Here is a 15,890-nt window from a genome sequence, read left to right as displayed (position 1 = left end):
AAAAAAATTAAAAAAAAAAAGTGCAATTTAAATCGCAGTGTAACTGATAAATAATTACATTGCCAAGGGTAATAGCAGTTGCTGCAGTCCCTTTGTAAAGCATTTGGCAAATACATCCAGTGTCATCAAAACGTTCCCACAATTAATATTTCTGGAAATGTAACCTCACTAAATAGACCTGAAGAAGAAGAAGAAGAAAACCTGTGTTCATGCAGTTATGAATTGTAGAATCACTGGTAACAGTGAAAACTTGGGAGCAGTCTTACTTGTCTGACAGTAGAGGAGCAGGTGGGTGAACTATGATGCATCCTTCTGTTGGAAACGCAGCCATCCAAAGGCGTAACAGTGAAGTCCCGTGACAACATGAAGAAAGACTTGTTTTAAGGTTACGTGGTTTTTCTAAGTTGTGTACGCAACAAATGAGATGGTGGAGTGTACAGAAGGTGTCCAGGAGCATGGAGTTGTATTAAGGTGATATGATCGGGAGCCATTTTTCTATCATCTTCCAAACTTTCTTATAATTTAAAAACTGTTTAAGCATATTCAGCTTACTATTTGGTTTAAAATCCTCCTGTACTGCTTGCATATTGATGAACTCATTAGGAGGTAAGGAGACTTTAATGAGCTTTCTGGGAAAAATTTTTTTGCTCACAGTAGTAGTGTAAATCACACCAGATGTTTTTCTGTCATAAATAAGTCTTGTACTAAGTGGTCGGATTATTCTGATATGAAAAAGTGACACTTGAAGAAAGCATTTTAATATGGTATATGTGCATTGTATGATGAATGGCCATGTTTTTGACTGGTGAAGTAATTCTTTTAATCCTGTCTTGTCATTCACTTTAGTATGGGTTTTGTGACTGAGATTTAAAAGCCATACTTTCTTTAAAAAAAATTTTTTTTAATGTTTATTTTTGAGAGAGAGAGAGAGCTAGAACACGAGTGAGGGGAGGTGCAGAAAGAGAGGGAGACACAAAATCCGAAGCAAGCTCCGGGCTCCGAGGTGTCAGCACAGAGTCCCCACACAGGGCTCAAACTCACGACCCACGAGATCATGACCTGAGCTAAAGTCAGACGTTTAACCAGCTGAGCCAACCCAGAGTCCCTAAAAGCCATACTTCCGAAGAAAATAACTTGCCCATAGGCTAGAGAGAAATAGTTTTACTTCCATCATGACAAATGATCTCCTCTGACTTTGTAGTTAGGACTAAATAGCACAGGCTTAATGCCAGGTGATCAATGCAGTGAACACTATTTTTAGCAGTCTCTTTATTTGCATTCTTATAAAGAAATTTTGCTCCTCCTTTCTCAAAGGTAGAGTTTATAAGAAGTATAAAAGCATGATTATTTGCCCTGCTCCTTGTTCCTGGTGAGATGTACCTGGTGTATTCCCCAGGCTTGCTGGACTGCCCACTGTCCCCGAGGGAACACAGGCGGCCAGCTCTCTTTGGGGGTGTGAGAAATAACCAGGGATGACAACCCCTTTGGGCTTGTCCACTGCACAGGCCTGATTAGATTATGAATCTCTGGTTGACTAGTCTTTGAATTCACTAGTCTGAATTCACTACCTGAAGATTAAAGTTAGTGGTAGTGCATCTCACTGTCTCCCAAGATAATACACACACACACACACACAGAGGCATGCGCACACCCACACTCACACTTGTGTATATAGGCTTAATGCCAAATAACCAATTTATATCCTTTAGGAGAAAAGAAGGAGTCTGGTGGGTGGGTGTGGAAGTGATGATGGAAAGGAGTTAATCCCTGTCTCCAAAGTAAAGACTAGACAATGGGGATCCATGCAAAGCAGTGCTGGACAATGGACATCTACTGGCTCCCTACTGAAACGCAGCCTGCCCTCGGTCATTCAGGGGCCGATCATCCAAAGTGTGGATTATCCAAGCCATATGCTTCTCCTCCTTTGACATCTGGCTGGTTGCCTGCTTCCCTTCTTCCTAACAGGGGAAATACTCAAAATACCTCAGTCCATTTCTGCCAACCCATTTCTATTACCTGTATCAAACCCTCTCTTTTGGCTGATTTAGTGCAGTGATTTTGATCAAATCTGGTCTCTTGGTATATTTGGATTCCTCACAAGACACATTGGTTAGTTTCTAACGCATAATCTTGTGCTTGTTGATCCTTGCCTCGTAAGTCCTTTAGTGGTCATCTCTTGGATGTTTTGTTTATCTTTTCAGGTAGCTAGGGAGTACTTTCAAAATAAAGAGATCTCCTCTGCTTTTCATTTTTGTTTTAAGTTTATTTATTTATTTTGAAGGTGGGAGGGGCAGGGAGAGAGGGAGAGAGAGAGAGAGAGAGAGAGAGAGAGAATCCCAAGCAGGCTACATACAATCAGCATGGAGCCCCACACAGGACTCGAACTTACGAGCGGTGAGATCATGACCTGAGCCCAGGCAAGTCATGAGAAAGTCACAACAGTAAGGAGCAGTGAGCAGACATGCCATTTTTATAAAAAAAGAAACTGACAGAAAACTCTAGACTTTCAGAATTGGAAGAAGCATTAGAGATACTTTTATCTTGTTGACAGGGAAACTTGGGCCCAAAGGAGTAAGGTAACTTGTCTTTGATTGCCCAGAACATTTGTAGCAGAGTCAGGACTAGAACTCAGATCTCTAGAGCCATTTCTGTTATGTTTCAGGTTTCCAAGGATCATATAAAAGGAGTTACGCAGAAGGTATGCAAAAAGAATGGCTTAGATTATACTGCTGGGAAGAAGAAAAATGTTATCCCTCTTTTGTGTACACAGATCTTTTGGAGTTATAGATATCATAGGAAAATAGTAATTTTTTTGGAGTTATTTTTATTTGTTTTAAAGACTGACCTAAAGTAAGAATTGCAAAGGTCTCATCCAAGTGCCTACAACAAACCTGACATGGTGGCAATCAATTAAAATTTGCTGAGTGAAAGAGTGAAACCAAAACTTTCTCATTTTCTAAGGACTAGGAGTATTATTTAGTTCCAGAATTATCAAGTCCGCTTATGAAAAATATTAGTCTTCTTTGAATCAAGTTTCTTGGTTTTGCCATGTATTTTAATTGACTCTCGACAAGTAGTTCAGCCACAAATTACAATGAACTGAAATACCTGTGTGTGAATGTCATAAATTACCAGAGAAAACTAGTGCCCTGTCACTTACAAATGAAATGCCCATTGAACATTTTATAATCTTAGCCTGAACATCTTGGGTATGACTGACGTGAATTTTTAAGGTGAATCTCAAACATCAGATTGCGTTTCCAATTCCAGGTGTGCGGGGAGGGCTTTGTGTAATTTTAGAGAATATATTTAGGTTTATAGTTCTATAACCCATGAACCTTTGCATGAGGGCAAAAGTAATTTATATTGCTGTCTTTAAAAGTTTTATACAGGGGTGCCTGGGTGGCTCAGTTGGTTAAGTGTCCGACTTCGGCTCAGATCACGATCTCACAGTCAGTGAGTTCAAGCCCCACGTCCAGCTCTGGGCTGATGGCTCAGAGCCTGGAGCCTGCTTCCGATTCTGTGTCTCCCTCTCTCTCTGCCCCTCCCCCGTTCATGCTCTGTCTCTCTCTGTCTCAAAAATAAATAAACGTTAAAAAAAAAATTTAAAAATAAATAAATAAAATAAAAGTTTTATACATTACTCAAATAATACATGTTCATTTTAGAAAAATTAGAAAATATCGGTAATCACAAGGAAGAATAAAACCAGTGTTAACTCCAGGAGCCAAAGATTAACCGTTAACTATTGGTTGTGTACCCTTGTAGACCTTTATTCTATGCATATTCATGGGGCCATACACTACACACTGTTTTATTTTTATTTTTATTTTTTAATATGAAATTTATCGTCAAATTGGTTTCCATACAACATCCAGTGCTCATCCCAACAGGTGCCCTCCTCAATACCCCTCACCCACCCTCCCCTCCCTCCCACCCCCCCATAAACCCTCAGTTTGTTCCCAGTTTTTAAGAGTCTCTTATGTTTTGGCTCCCTCCCTCTCTAACCTTTTTTTTTTCCTTCCCCTCCCCCATGGTCTTCTGTTAAGTTTCTCAGGATCCACATAGGAGTGAAAACATATGGTATCTGTCTTTCGCTGTATGACTTATTTCACTTAGCATCACACTCTCCAGTTCCATCCACGTTGCTACAAATGGCCATATTCCATTCTTTCTCATTGCCACGTAGTATTCCATTGTGTATATAAACCACAATTTCTTTATCCATTCATCAGTTACACACTGTTTTAAAACTGAGCTTTTTCTTATCTTGTGAATATTTCTAGAAATCATTCTTAATGGTTGCATAGTATTCCATTATGTACAAGTACCATAATTTGTTTAACTAATCTCCTGGTTTTGGATGTTTAGATTATTTCCCATTTTTTGCCATTATAGACAATGCCTTGGTGAACTTCCTTATTTATACATCTTGACTCACATATTCACTTATATTCTTAGAATAGGTTCTGAGGAGTATGATTGCTGAATTTGAAATATATTCAGTTGTAGGGTGGGAAATGAGTTTTTAGGTGTCAATGAAATTATCTTCCTGTAGACTTTGAAATTGCCTCAGAGACTTAAGATGTTTTTAGGACTTAGTACTTAATTTTGCTTCTTCGCAAGAAACACATTTTTTTATTTTGCATTGATACAATTGTATTTGACAAATGATGATCTTCCAAACACATTGTTGTAGATGGTTTTAAGATATGTCAATGCTTTAAATGACGGTCTTCTCTTAGGAATAATAATATTAAATTATGCTGATCGGTTTCCCCTCATTATTTTCAAAGCCTGGATGCTTTGTTTAGCTGGTTGACATGAGGCGGTTTCTTGCTGGAGGCAAAATGTCATTGGACCATGCACTAATCTTTTTTCCCCTCTGATTTACCCATTTCCAGGCTGATTATATAAACAATAAGGTGTTGCCTTTTTAATTAAGTGAAAGTGACACATTACAGGTGCTTTCCAGCAATCTGAACTTATCTCCTAAATAGGTCTTGTACTATCTATACCCACAAGAGAACATAAACATTCAGGCAAGGCCACGTTAGAGGAGTATTTAAAGTAAGGAACACTGGAGGCTTCCCCAGTTTTGCACACAATGGGATGTAAGAGCAGCGCTATCCAATTAGGACGAAAGGAGACAAGAGGGGAGAGAGGCTATGCTTACTGAGCTTGTTCAACTTGATGGCATTATGATTTTCATGATAAAGTCTGCAATAACCTTTATCTTTTTATATTTAATTTAATGGCCTTGGAATCTGGAGATGCCAGCAGGCCTCAGTTATCATGTGGCAAATATCAGCCTCTTCTGGTACGATTTTTTTTGTGCTAACTAAAAGAGACATGGAATTAAAAATAGGTCAGAAGGCTCTTCATTTCAGTTTTGTTGATTTAAGTGGATGCGGGGGGGGGAGGACAGGCAAAACATTCGTTTCTTTTAAGTGATATTATGGAGAAAATAATCTATAACAAGCAAACAGAGATTAGAGCACAATGAGAACACTGAAGATTATGTTTTATGAAATGAGTTCTTTCCAAAGCATCAGAGAAGTATAATTACAAAAACGATTTCAAGTTGCCTACCAGTGGTTTTTGCTTAAAGTAAGGGAATGGTATTTATTTGAAATATTTTCATTGATCTTTCTGTGAGGCCGTGATGGGAGAGGTGAGTATATGCTTTGCTAAATTATTCATCGTTCATTAGACAATAAATTTATGTCCTATAAGAAATTTCTCTCAAAAAGAATTATTAGTTATTTTCTTTAAAAACTAAACTAAACTCAAACCTGAGCCAAAATAACGGTACATCTAAGAGTATGTTTGGAAGGCCCTAGCTTGTCACCAAAAGAGAATAATGAGTTACACTCTGAGATATGTTTAGATTTATTTAGATATACTTGGATTTAGATGATAATTTTCTCAAAAATATTTTTTGCTTCTGGAAAAAAAAAAGAAGCTAAAAAAAGAAAAAGCAATAGTCCCTCTTTCGGGGTCTCTAGAAGGCCTGTGCTGTATGTAATAATAAGAGTGGATAAGAAATGTGAATTCTGGGGCATTGTTGCCCATGGCTTTCGTACTGCAGTGAAATGAATTACAGAAACACAAAGAGCTGTTGAAACCCAGGTAAGCATTTCTCCATCCGTTCCGCTGTGACTGTCACTCTGAGTGTCACCAACTCTCTGAAACCTATTATGTCCTTTAATTCTAACACTAAAGAAGGCCTCCAGAAGAAGCCTTGGTTTTTTGGTTTTTGGGGTTTTTTTTTTTTTTTTTTGGCCACTAACACTCCTTCTTTTCCCTCTCACTATTACCCCCAAAATAAGAGAAAATTCCCATTTCAAATGATACAACACACTTCAATGTATATTCCAACACGTTGATAGCTTTCACATGTCCTGGGTTAATACTTTGTCCCAGCAAGCAGGAGGGTAAGCAGGCTTCCTCTTCTTATATCCTAATGCCACAAATGCTCTCGAGAAGCAACCGACACTGTTGGCTAGTTGTTGTCAGAAAGAACCACAAAGCTAAGATGATTGATTTTTCACGGAGACATTTTCACATCCAGATGGCTACCGTTCATGTATTTAAAAGTTAACTCTAAGATATCGGAGGATATAGGCAATTTCTAATTTGTTCTCATGTCCTTATTCAGGGTGTAGTCCCGCCCCAAATCCAACATGTGTGAGAGCCACATGAGGCCAGAGGTCGGGATCTCTCAGAGTACAGTGTAGGGCAAGATCCAGACGCCTTTTACATTTTGAGGCTTTAAGCACAGGAAAGAACTGAATAGATGCCAAAACAGGGTTGCAACAATTATTGATTTATCTTCCGTGTTTACATGTAACTGATCAATGATATAAACACACACACCCAAATGCGATGACTGCACATCCCACCCAACTCATTTGGAGAGAGCTGTAAGCCTTAACCATGTGGCTCCTTGTGAGTGTCACAGATCTGAAGTCTAGACCAGAACTAACCTCTCCATCCTTCCCGTGAAAGGATCTAGCCCGTCAGAAACTTGGTTACATGTGTCACTGAGCCATTTCTGGCCAGTGTCATGCCTTCCATGATTTATGGTGCATACGTTTGGAACTAAACTGAGTCCATAAGCACATGAGTAGATGAACATGGAGGTTTTCCTGAACCAACCGTACCTCGAGCTACAGGCGTTTCTGAGGCCCCCTCCTGAAGGTGGGTCACCACTTCTTTGAGCAAGAAAGCCAGACAATTCTGTTGTTCAAAATATATCTTTTCCAGCTACATGCGTATTATTTTGTGGACTCTTAGGGGGGAAAAAAAATCTTATTTCAGTCACGTATAAGAATAACTGACAAAGTTGGATTCTCAAGCATTTCTACACACCAAAGAAAGAAGGAACTTGTACTGTAGAGTCAGAGTCCAAAATAGCATAGCAGACTCAACATTTAAGATCTTCGGTTTTAGTTTCGAACTTCATGTAAGTGTTGTATTCTTCTCCATACTGTGTTTTAATATGAAATAGTGATGTGTCTCCCCTGCACCCCCCAGTCATTGATAAATTTGGTTCCCACGTGCTCTGTTGGACTCTGCGGTGCTGTGTAACCTTGGCACAACACTGTGTACCCCTATGGAATGTACACATTCCTGGAGTGTACCCCAGCCTGACATACAGGAACCCAAACGTGTATTTGCTTTCTGCCCCCTCTGATCGTCCAAGCTTTATCACTGTTAAGTTGAACTGTCACACACATGGGTAGTCAGAGGTGGCTCTAGAATTGGCGAGGCTCCCAGAAGAGGGGTTCTCGTGAAGCAAGTTCCATTTTTCCGAAGTAATCCAGTTTTGATTTTTAAAATTGATCACGTCTCCCCTGTATCATGCTAGGCCTGGAGAGGATACCCATGGTGGTCTAATTCACAACCGTGGGAGGCCTATTACAAGGTTCTCAGCCAGTGGTTCTTAAAGGGTGCCGTTTAAAATTTGTGGGGATATTTTTTTTATTCTCACACTATTAGGAGAAACTGTTGGCCAGGGATGGGGACCAAAGAATACTGGAAGAAGATTTTTTTTGTCTTTTTTTTTTTTTTTTTTTTTTTTTTTAAGAAAAATGTGATTTAACGTGAAAACCTTGACGGATTAGCAAAGTGGTTAAGACACATACTTTGAAGTCAAACAGACTTGAATTTACATCTTGGCTTTATTTGATACTTAGAGCTGATTGCCCTGGGCAATCTTTTTACCCTCTGGTAGACTCCATTTCCTAAATTGTTAAATAATGGAATGTATGAAATTCCTTCAAGAAGGGTACCATTGCTTTCACCCTCCTCCTCACTCTCAGTGAAAAGAGTCGTGTGACAGATTACTTTAAATGTCTCCAGAGTTCAGGTCCCCAAGGAAGATTATGTCTTCGAAAGAGCTAGTCTATTTCCTTCTAGACAGTGGGAGCCATTTTCCCCTTTACTTTGACTAGTAGCAAACACGGAGCTAGTACTCAGGCTTAATTGCTGTGGCTTTCCGCAAATAGGGCTTAATATTGTTCGCCTCCACTCCACTCCCTCCTCCCTTCCCCCCTCCCTTCTAAATGTTGGCCTTTCATCCTGCGTTGTTAGTTGTTGGTCTTATTGTTCTGGTGCTCTTATTGGACGTTGTCTCAAGTCCTTTTGAAAGGAGGTGGAAAATAAATAAATAAAGTAAGAATGAAATAATAAGGCTGCATTTTCTTTATGGTACTTCATAGTGCTTATTTCTATAGGTGGCAAAGTTTCTATTCTCCCCTTAATTTATACTGTTTGTTAATGATAGTATTAGTCAGATCGTTATTGTATCACTTACTTGGGAAAATATGACAGTCCTAAGCTGATGTTTTACCCAAAATACCCATCTACAGAGTTAGCTCAATGTAAATCATTTAATTCTATTTTCCCAGCAAAAATCAAAAGAATAATATGCATTCCTGTACCTCATCATGTTACTATAGAACAATGGTTCTCAAGTTTTTTTGGTCAGGACCCCTTTGCACTTTAAAAAATTTTTGAAGACTGGGGCACCTGGGTGGCTCATTCGGTTAAGTGTCCGACTTTGGTTCAGGTCTCATGGTCTGTGAGTTTGAGCCCACATCGGGCTCTGTGCTGACAGCTCAGAGCCTGGAGCCTGCTTCAGATTCTGTGTCTCCCTCTCTCTCTGCCCCTCCCCCACTCGTGCTCTTTCTCTCTCAAAAATAAATATTTTTAAAAATTATTTAAGGGGCACCTGGGTGGCTCAGTCGGTTAAGCATCCGACTTCGGCTCAGGTCATGATCTCACAGTCCGTGAGTTTGAGCCCCGCGTCAGGCTCTGTGCTGACAGCTCAGAGCCTGGAGCCTGCTTCAGGTTCTGTGTCTCCCTCTCTCTCTGACCCTCCCCCGTTCATACTCTGTCTCTCTCTGTCTCAAAAATAAATAAACATTAAAATATATATATATTAAAAAAATTATTTAAAAATTGTTGAAGACCCAAAGAGCTTTTGTTTATGTGAGCTATTATCTCTCAATGTCTATATTAAAACTGAGAAATTTAAAAAATGTTGACTTACAAATTCATTTCAAAAAGATACTCATTGCACTGGGTGTTGTATGGAAACCAATTTGACAATAAATTTCATATATTGGAAAAAATAAATAAAATATATACTCATTATATATTAGCTCATTATATATCAAATCCACTATGCATTAACATAAATTTATATGAACAATAATTTCCAAAACAATAGCAACAGAACATTTTAGAGAAAATAGTGGTATTGTTTTTGTAAACCTATGTAATATTTGCTTGTGTGCTATTTTTTTAATTGAACTATAATTGACATATAACATTATATTAGTTTCAACTGTACAACATAGCGATTCAAGATGTGTGTATATTGTGGAATGATCAACACAAGTGTAGTTAACATCTTTTTTTTTTTAAGCTTATTTATTTTTGAGAGGGAGAGAGAGAGAGAGCGAGAGAGAAAGAGAGAGAGAGAGAGAGACCAAACATGAATTGGGGGAGGGGCAGAGAGAGAGGGAGACACAATCCCAAGCAGACTCCAGGCTCTGAGCTGTCAGCACAGAGCCCGACGTGGGGCTCAAACTCACAGACTACGAGATCATGACCTGAGCCGAAGTTGGACACTTCACCGACTGAGCCACCCAGGCACCCCAACATCTTAATGTTTGTCTTAATGGAAGACAGCTAGATTCTTAGATCTGCTTCTGCATTCACTCTGTTGCAATATCATACATCTTGTAGCCTAGTGGGTAGATGGAAGTGAAAAAGGCAAATATATATTACTACTACTACTATTAAAATTGCTTGGATTTTAAGGACCCCCGAAAGGGTCTTAGGGATGCTCAGGGCCCCAGACCACACTTTGAGAGCTGCTGCTGTAGAACGTAGCCAATGAAAATAGCAATATAAGAAATCAAAATTAATGTTTTGCCCACATTTTACTTTTTCATGGTTTCAGTGAGCTGTTAAGGTTTTGAAAATACGCCTCTAAGCCTTCTCCCAAAGTTCGTAGAAACATTAAGGTCAAACTATTGTTGATGGGAATGCTTAGATTTTTCCTTCAAGATCTAGACAACGTATTTTGAAAGCCACTAGCGATATATGAAATCAGTGTTCTGTTTTTGGCAAGACTTTTTGAAAAATATTGAACAGTGATCATCCTTTTAGTTGTGGTATATAGGAAGGCTTAGCTTTTTTATCCTTCCGATCGATAATAGTAAAACTAGTTTTATTAAGCCATTATTTTTATTTGTATGTGTTCCTTGTTATATCATCTTTATACCGTTCTATAACCGGAGTGGAGCAAATTGATTTGTCTTATTCCTGCTGTGAGGTAGCTCATGATGAAAGGGAGATGGCTTGCCTTGTTTACAGAGTGGCATTAGGTTCAGAATAAGTTAGTACAGAAGAACAACACATTTATTTTACTGTATTTTATGTCTTTTTCGTCATTTAGGTGATAGCAATCATGGTCGTGAGCAAGACTTTAAGCTTACGTATTGCTCTAAGGATCCTCTAAGGATCCCAGCTCTGCCTTCAGTGTGATGGAATTTCCATTGCAGTATGGTGGTGCTGGTTCCAGTAATTACCTGGGTTCTCCGTTTCTCCTTCCATGGGAAAATAGTCTTGAACTTTCAGATAGCTCCACTGGACAGAACAGAGGCTACCAGTGCTTGACCTGCCCAACAGTGGCAACAGAGTCTGGTTTGGATAACTTTGAAGTAGCAGCGGTGATAAACAGAGTTTTCTGCTTATGGGACACATACCCTTCAGGTTTCAGATGGGTAATAAAATAAACATGGTGGAGGAGTGTTAATTACCACCTTCAGCCATACCTTCATACAGCTCGGCCCAATCCCGTCCTTGCACCTTTCATAGAAAATCAGATCATGCCTTCACCTAAAAAAAATAGCTTGGCTGTATGTGTATATATCTATCACTATATGTATTATCTGACACTCGCCCAAGGATTTTCAGAACTAAGTCAGATAGGTTAAGAAGGAAAAATGTTTTAATGTTTTTATTTATTTTGAGAGAGAGAGAGAGTGCAAGTGGAAGAGGGGCAGAGAGAGAAGGAGAGGGAGAATCCCAAGCTGTCAGTGCAGAGCCCGACTCAGGGCTCGATCTCACAAACCGTGAGATCATGACCTGAGCTGAAATCAAAAGGACCCTTAACCGACTGAGCCACCCAGTCACGCCTACTCTATTCTTTATCTGAAAATTTTGTCAGCCCCTTTCTTACCCTTCTTCTGTCTCCGGTTGGGCTGCTCTAGTTTTCGGCATCTGTCTTAGAAGTCTCATACCCAGAATGACGCTCCATACTCTTGATGCTGAGTGACCATTATAGGGTTGAGTGGGGCCTTATTGCCATTACTTGCTAATGGATCTGAAGATCTTCTAGCTTCTTTGACAGTTGTATCGCATGGACTTGCCCTGTGCTTACTATCAATGGAAAGTATATCTGAGCCACACCAACACTACTAAGCTATATTTTCTCTTGCATTTATATATTGAACGTGCATATTCAAAACTCAGCCCGTTAAAGTTTGAAGGAAAGGTGTTCTTTCTTGTTTTTTAGTTTTTGACAGGGGGGACAACTTTTTATTTTAATGCAATTTTAAATCTACAGAAAGACTTCAAGAATATCTCAAAGGATTACCGTGTATCACTTACCTAGATTCACCCATTTGCTTTATCATTCTCTAGATAGATTGATGTACATTACACAGAAATATAAATAGTTGTATATTAATTTTTTTGTGAGCAACTTCAGAATAAGTGGCAGATGTGCCTCTTTAAGTATTTCAGTTTATATTTACCACAAATAAGGACATTTTCTTGAATAGCCACAATATAGTTACAAATCAGAAAATTTAACATTGATAAAATGCTATTATATAATCTATGGTCCATACTCACATTTCACCAATTATCCCCATATAGTCCTTTATAGCTTTTTGGGGAGGGATGGAGGGATTCCAGGATCCAATCCAGTATCATGCATTTCACTCAGGTGCCTGCTGACTTCTCCACCTTAAAAGCAGTGTTCTTTATGCTTCAGAAGTTGGATATCTGTGAAGACTCCTGAGGTCTTTGTCCACAGTTTCCATATCACTGATTCAGCAAACACTCAGCTATCATCTTCAAGTAAAAAAAATAAAGTAAATTACGAAATCTGCTCAGTTTTGAGCTTTCCCCTTCCATTTAACCTTGTTTAGCATTTTGACTGTGGACCTTTCAGTGTAGGCATTGGAAGCGACAACTTTCTAAAGGTTCTCAACCTCTCTCCACTCCGGACCGTTTTCATAAGCCTTGTGTTCAGTGAGCCTTTCTTCTTCCTTCAGACATAGCATGACCATTAGCACAGTCTCTCTACTTGCCCCGAGCCACAGTCTATCTGTCACGTCCCCATGCCTCTACTCATGGGGTTTTGCTTCTCTATAATGTCTTCTCATTCACCCCCTTGAGCCATCCAAACTCTATTGATTTCTCCAGGTAGCATCTTCTTTGTGAATCTTTCCATTCATTTATATAACAAATATATATTGATCATCTTCTATGTGACAGGCAGTGCTCTTAGATGACAGGGATACAGCAATGAGCGAAACAGGCAAATATCCTTGCCTTATGGAGTTTATATTATAGTGAGGCAAGGAGATCAATAAGTAAGATAAATAAATTTCCAGGAAGTCAGGTGATGATAAGTCTAAGGGGAAAAAAATAGGCAAGAGATGCCCCCCCCCTCCTCCGCAGCTCTCTCAGAAGCTGGAGGTTGCTTCTCTTTCCTCCTCCTACCACTGCTCCACCTTGCCACCTCCACACATTTCTCCTTCCTTCTCTCTCAAAGTCTGTAGCTCCTTTGAAGCTCATGTTGCTATTACCTGCTGATTGGAGACACTCTCCACTCTGGTGAAGATTTTAGAGTTTATTTATTTATTTATTTTGAGAGAGAAAAAGCACAAGTAGGGGAGGGGCAGAAAGCGAAGAGGGAGGGAGGGAGGGAGGGAGGGAGAGAGAGAGAATCCCAAGCAGGCTCTGCACTGGCAGCACAGAGCCCGAGGCAGGGCTCGAACTCTTGAACCATCAGACCATGACCTGAGCCGAAGTCAGACTCTCAACTGACTGAGCCACCCAGGTGCGCCTCTGTTGAAGATTTTAGAAACTGCCTCACTCTCTTCTTTGTCACTATTCTCAAAGTCACCAATGTCCATGTAGATAGAAGATCTAACCCTGGTTTCTTCATTCCTCACCCTCATCTCTCACACTAGTTTTCCTCCACGCCATCTTAGTCATCCCTATAGTCCTAGTACATAGCCTAGACCTTGTTGTCATCACCAGGAACTGCACCACCTCTGAAGTCTCCGTGTGTAGCATCCTCACTTTCTGTTTCTGCAGCCCAGCTACCGGGAGAACTCCATCCCAACAGCACAGTGGAACTGTTTTGGACCTCCACTCCATTGACCCTCTATAGTTTTCATTGCCTGTCACCCCTCCTTCCTGCGCCGGGCCCCCCCCCCCACCTCAGGCTCTCATTTCTCTTCTTACCTGTTTGTGTGGCACACTCATCACCGTATAAGGCATCCTTGATACACATCCTCCACACTCCTCCTTCTCGCTCACTTCAGGAAACTCACCCGGCCCCCTGTTACACTCGGGGCCTGCACCCGAGCAGCTGACCATGGCAATCAGCCAGGCTCACTGGCCTTGCTTTGAATCCATGATCCCAGATCTCAGATCAGCGTTTGAGAAATCCTGCTGCGTTCATTCCCCTGGGAGATTTGCTCATCCCGGATCTCCAGCTTCTCCTCTCCCGTCCTTCTCAGCCGATGACTTGGCGGATGTTTGGCTGAGAGAATAGAAGCAATTACTCTAGATCTGCTGCTTGTTCTCATCACACATCCTCCTGCCCCCCGCCCCTGTGTACCATGTCTCTACCTTCCCTTCAGGAGTAGTGATGAACTTCCCCGCTCCTTGCTGAGGCTAGCCCTCCCCACTTTTGTCCTGGGTACCAGTTCTCTTCATTAGCTTCAGTATTTCGGTCTGTACTGATTCCCTCTTTCCCTCATTAGCAAATTTCCCTCACTGCTGATGAACTCCCATCACTACAGAAGCATGTGGCAAGAGCGCGCATCTCAAGGAAAGGAAAGGACAGGCAAGGCCTCTGTTGACCGTAGCACCTCTACCTACTTTGTTTCTCTGTTCCCCTTCACGGCAAAATGCCTCGAAAGAGTTGTCTTTATCGGGCAACTCCATCACCTCCAGTTCACTCTTGTTTTTCATTACTTTTTTGTGTGTGAAATACATATAGACGAGAGCATGTATGATGTGCAGGTTTCTTTTAAAAGGAAATAAAGGTAATACCTGTGTCTCTAGCACCTGAACTCCTCCTGTGTGTGTCCTTCCTCAAGTGTGTTCCCCTCCCTGCACTGCTGAGGTAACCACTGTCACGAATTTTTGTCATCACTCTTGTTTCTCTTTACAAGTTTACCATATGTGTATGTATCCCTAAGTAATACATTTTTGTTTTGCCTGTTTTTGAACTCTACCTAGATAGAGTTACATACTTTGATCACTTGCTTTGCCACTCCCCTTTGGGCTTAAAAAAATTTTTTTTAAATGTTTGTTGATTTTTGAAAGAGAGAGAGAAAGAGAGAGAGAGAGAGAGAGAGAGAGAGCAGGGGAGGGGAAGAGGGAGAGGGAAACACAGAACCTGAAGCAGGCTCCGGGCTGAGCGGTCAGCACAGAGCCTGACGCAGAGCTTGAATCCACGAAGGGCAAGATCATGACCTGAGCCAAAGTCAGATGCCCAACTGACTGAGCCACCAAGGTGCGCCCCCCCCCAACTTAGGCTTTTTAAAAATACTATCCTAATTGTGTATAGTTCATTCATTTTCATTGCAGCATAGTATTGTACTCTATAACCATATTACAATATATTTTTCTAGTTTACTGTTGATGGACACTTGGGTCGTTTCTGGATTTTTTGCTATCTCTAGCAATGCTACTATGGACATTCTGGTCCTGGGCTCCTGATGTGTGCAGGTGCAAGAATTTCCACAGGGTATATACTGAGGAGTGGAATTACTGGGTCAATTTTACTAGATAGTCCCAAGTTGTTTTCTAATGTCTTTTTTTTTTAATCAATTTCTACTATACACACTAAATGGAAGTTCCTGTTCCTCCATGTCCTTGCCAAAACTTGGTACCATCTGACTTTTAAAATTTTTGCTAGTCTGGTAGTTAATTAATGCCATCTCATTATGGTTTGAATCTGAATTTCCCTATTTACTAATCGGCTCCTTTTCAATGATTATAGACTTTCGGGTTTCTTCTTCCTTAAAATGCCTATTCGTATTTGGGCCTTCTCTCCT

At 40.4% G+C, this 15,890-nt stretch overlaps 1 protein-coding gene across 6 annotated transcripts in view; it reads left to right on the top strand.

Annotated features, from left to right (window-relative positions):
• CAMKMT (calmodulin-lysine N-methyltransferase) overlaps positions 1-15,890 on the top strand; it is a 413,830-nt gene that overhangs the window by 299,895 nt on the left and 98,045 nt on the right. The gene's annotated exons all lie outside the window — the stretch shown is intronic.

Source organism: Herpailurus yagouaroundi, unplaced genomic scaffold (genome assembly GCF_014898765.1).
Source record: "Herpailurus yagouaroundi ecotype Mexico unplaced genomic scaffold, PumYag 210, whole genome shotgun sequence".
Classification (NCBI taxonomy): Eukaryota; Metazoa; Chordata; class Mammalia; order Carnivora; family Felidae; genus Herpailurus; species Herpailurus yagouaroundi.
Note: the sequence above shows the minus strand (reverse complement) of the source record. Positions and strands in the feature narration are given on the sequence as shown.